The sequence below is a fragment of the Mastomys coucha genome, unplaced genomic scaffold, assembly GCF_008632895.1.
Source record: "Mastomys coucha isolate ucsf_1 unplaced genomic scaffold, UCSF_Mcou_1 pScaffold14, whole genome shotgun sequence".
Taxonomy (NCBI): domain Eukaryota; kingdom Metazoa; phylum Chordata; class Mammalia; order Rodentia; family Muridae; genus Mastomys; species Mastomys coucha.
This window is the reverse complement of record NW_022196896.1, coordinates 35,848,529-35,852,975: the sequence shown is the minus strand read 5'-3', so window position 1 is coordinate 35,852,975 and position 4,447 is coordinate 35,848,529.

The following is a 4,447-nucleotide window of genomic DNA, read 5'->3' as shown; positions in this document are numbered from 1 at the left end:
AAAAAAAAAAAAAAAAAAAAAAAAAAAAAAAAAAAATACACTCAAGGCTGAAAGAAATGGGATTTTAAAAACAAACTGTATATAGTAAACAGTTGTTTCCTTTGGAGTCTGTTTTTAAAGCAATTCTGTTAAGAAGATAGCCTGTTCCTTACAGCAGGCTCTGGAATAGACACTGGGATTTTCTATAGCAAACAAGTCTTGAGGGTTTTCAAGGAAGTCTGGGGCATGTTGATGTTGAAATTTGGTAATGGGCACCGATGCTGAAGGATCGCTGATAAGCCTGGCCAAGGTAGAGCATGGGATCCTAACGTGAACTGGAAGTGGATGACTGCAGGTTCTGGTCACACTCAGCTTTTGTGTGGCCTTCAGTGTGTGTCCCAAGCTTTAGACATCAACATCTTTGTTTTGTTGGTAATGTGTTTACCTTGTTTGCTCTTGCCTAGAATATCCCTTAAAGCAAAATGTATATTCCTTTCAAGTAAAGGCTGGTCAGAAAATCAAGTTTCTTGAATATCTATTGGCTTTGAAAATGTAGGCCTTATCTGAGCAGCTCAGATTGTCATGAGAAGCCTGTGGAGAAGACATTGTCACTCTGTCATTCTCCGTGTCTCATGAGCCATGTCCTTTCCAAGATGTGGTTGTGTTCTTAATCATGAAAATCACTGTCGATTCCAGTAACATCTACTTTGGTTTGGTACCACAGTGAACTTTGTAGGGTTGCTTTTATTTTTTTGTCGGTGTTCACGCGTACTTGTGTGCACAAGTGGTGTGCTTTAACGTGAACATGAATATGGAGGCTGAAGATAGATCACATGTCTTCCTCAGGTGCTTTCTACTTGATTTTTAAACAGGTCTCTTACTGAAACTGGCTCACTGATTCAGCTATTCTGGGATACTATAATCTCTGTGGCCAGCACTGGGATTATGGGTATTTGCTGCTATGCCTGGTTTTGTTATTGTTGTTTTGTTTTTGTTTTTGTTTTTAACATGGGTGTTTGAGATCTGGACTCAGTTCCTCATATGTGGCAATCACTGTATCAACTGAACCATCTCCTTAGCTCCTTTCTTTGTGGGCTTGTCTGTTAGTTTTAACAACAGAGTCTGTGTGCCCTAGGTTGAATTTGAATATGGTTTTCTTCTTGCTTCAGCCTCCAGAGTTCTGGGATCACAGGTAGATACTGCCACTCCTGGTTTACAGTAATCTTGAATATGTGATCTTCCATCTTGCAGTTGTATTTGGGACTCAGTCGGAATAAATGTTTTATATTTCCTTGCACATGAGCACTAAAAAGTCAGTTTAAAGTCAGTCATTATTTAATGGGAATTTTATGAATATCATTCTAATGTTTTTACTGTCAGCATCTGTACTTATAAAATGATACGAGCTGTTACAAGTGCTCAAAATTCAAGATATGTATAAATAACCTGGGTCACTCCCAATTCCATGTGGGTTTATTATATTTAAAAATATGCATGAAGAATATACAAGAAAGTCAGATACCCTCTCTAGCTGGGAAAAAAAGAAATGAAAAAAGTTTGAAAAAGTAACTTGTAAACTAGAGGAACAGTCCATGAAGATATGGCTTCTAAAAGAATGAGCAGCCTAGCCAAGACCAAGGTTTATCAGAGACATAGTGCTCATCATCTCAAGACCCTGGACAATTGAAATGGGCATCAACAAGAAAGGGGTCAAAGAAGGGCCCTAGGAAAGAGCACAGAGAGAAGGCTACTATGTGCCTGCCTGAGCAGTCCTGAGAAGGTGTGCCCAAGGTCAGATGTTTCTCCAGCTGGTTGCCACAGCCATCCAGCCCTTTGCCTTTATTTCTTGCTTCCAGGCACCCCCTTCTCCTTCAAAATATTTTTATTAAACCTTTGAAAAGTTCATGAAAATGTAGCTTGACCATACTGCTTTTCCCCAAGATCCACTCCCACTTCCTGTCCTTTCATTTTTTAAAAACATAGTCATCTGAGCATAGTAGTGTTTATCTTTAAGCCAGTACTCAGAGGCAGAGGCAGGCAGATCTACATAGTGAGTTCTGGGGCGGGCAGAGCTATGTAAAAAGACCAAGTCTCAAACAAACAAGCAAACAAAAAAAGTATTGACTCCAATCATGCTGTCCAAATAATTCTGAGTGTAGGGCTAAAGGTGGTCAGACTCCAAGTGGTTACACCCTTAGAGAAAACCAATTTCTTCTCTAAACAGCTACCAACTGCCAATAGCTTTTCAGCTAGAGGGATTTCATGCCCACTCTTCTTATCCATGCTGGGATTTTTGTCTGGCTTGATTTTACTAAGTCTTGTGTACACTGTGACAATAGCTGTGAATTCACATGTGTCAGTGGCCCTGCTGTGTCCATGAAATGCTATTTGCTATTGGTCAACCACCACCCTTGACGTTTGCAATCTTTCAACTCACTCTTCTCCAATGATACCTTGGCCTTGCCGGGAAGAGTGTGTTATAGATGTCTCATTTATGGCTGAGCACTCTGAAGAAGTCTCTCTCTCTCTCTCTCTCTCTCTCTCTCTCTCTCTCTCTCTCTCTCTCTCTCTCTCTCTCTCTCAAATAAGCAGTTGTCTCTGTGTTGTCATTTACTATAGATGAAGCTTCTGAGATGAAGGCTGAGGGGTACACTAATTTATGGGTATAGTGATGCCATCAGAAATTGTTATCCTATTTCCATTTACTAGAATAATAGTAGATTCTCCCTAGACCTATAAACTATCGAGCCATAGGCTCTTAGCATCAATACCAATACCAGGTGTTGGCTCCATCTTGTAGGATTTAAATCCAGTCAAAAAGTGTCTGGATACTCTCATATCTACATATTATCAGTTGGTATATTTTAACGGATACTCATTTATTTTTTTTGTAGTTCATAGTTCAAAACCAGGTGGGATTAATAAGAACTATTCTCTTCTGGTACTGTTTATTACACCTTCCAGTACCATCAAAGCTAGCCGACAAGGTCTCTCCACCAAGTTCTAGAGAGTAACCAAGAACAATCTGACAACTTTTTGGTAATTCTGCTTAATGGAGGAAGGTCTCATGTACTGTGTATTCAGATTCTGATTTCTGTGCCCTGAAATGTAGTTATAGTTCCACAGGCACTGTCATAAATATTGAAGAATCTCCTGTATCAATGTAAAGCATGTTCCACAATTATCTCTGACTTGTTAATGAAAGGCTGAACAGTCAGTGACTGGGCAGTGGAGATAGGAAAGCTGGGCTTCCCATCTCAGCCATGGGTGCAAGGGAGAAGAGCCAGAAGAAGGAGTTGGCCACAGGGCAAGTGAGGGTCCAGAAGAAGGGCCATGAGACAGGTAGAGAAAGATGAAGGTCTCCATGAGGCTGGTTATAAGTAGGAGTTGCCAAGGGAGTTCTCCACAAGGACAGATATCTACAGCAAAGCAAGCCAGGGAGAGACTAAATACAAGTAAGCTGGGGCATGTGGCTGAGAAGTAGCTAGATAAGCATAGAGGTCAGGAAAACCAGTCACTGTGCTTACAGCTTGTTGAATAAATATAACTATTTCAATAGGTCTCAGACTCAATTATTTGGGAGCTTTCCAGGTTAGAAAAAAAAATTAAACTTCATCTAATATCCTATTTTCCAACAGGGATACAGAATTCATAAATATTTTCCATTTGGCAACCTATTACTTATAACTAGCGAATATCTCTTTGGTTCGGTGTGCATTTATGAAAAAAAATCACAAAACTAATACAGGAATAGTGATTCATGAAAGTATTCAGAAAGCTAAACATATTTGTAGGTTGACTATTTCTTGAATACAGCCATGTCCTTTCAACTTATTATACACACAGTAATGATACATGCTGAACCTGAAATATCCTCTGTAGGATCATGTTTTGAACACTTGGGCCCAGATATTTTGGGAGAGTTCTGTAGACTTTGGGAAGTAGAAATGAGCTGAAGGTGGTGAGTTCCTGGAGGAAAGTTCTCAGGGATATGCTATTCCCACCCCTTTCATGTTTCGCTCTGCTACTTGGTCAGCCTAATGTGAACAATCTTACTAACATACTCTTGCTTTTATGATGAGTTTCTCCAGGAAGACAGGAGCCAAAAGAATTCTGTCAGGCATTCTGTTACAGCATTGCAAAAGGTTAATAAACCTTACCTAACTCTTGATGTTCTGCCCTAAGAACTGTAGCTAGTTTATGATGTAAGATTTTAATGGTCTCATTAGACAATAGCTAAGCTGACTTTTGTAGCAGTGAGGGACATGTATGTTTCTAGTCACCACTGGTTAGTGTGAAGGTCTGTTGGCAAACCAGGATCTAGAACTGGAAAAGGATCTGCTACTCCCAGCCCATGTGGGCTTATCAGAACTGGATCGATGATCAAATGCAAAGTGCATTTCTGAATGTTCTTATTTAGAAGGGCATTGTTACTTCTAAAACATCTCACTGTATTTACAAATATGTG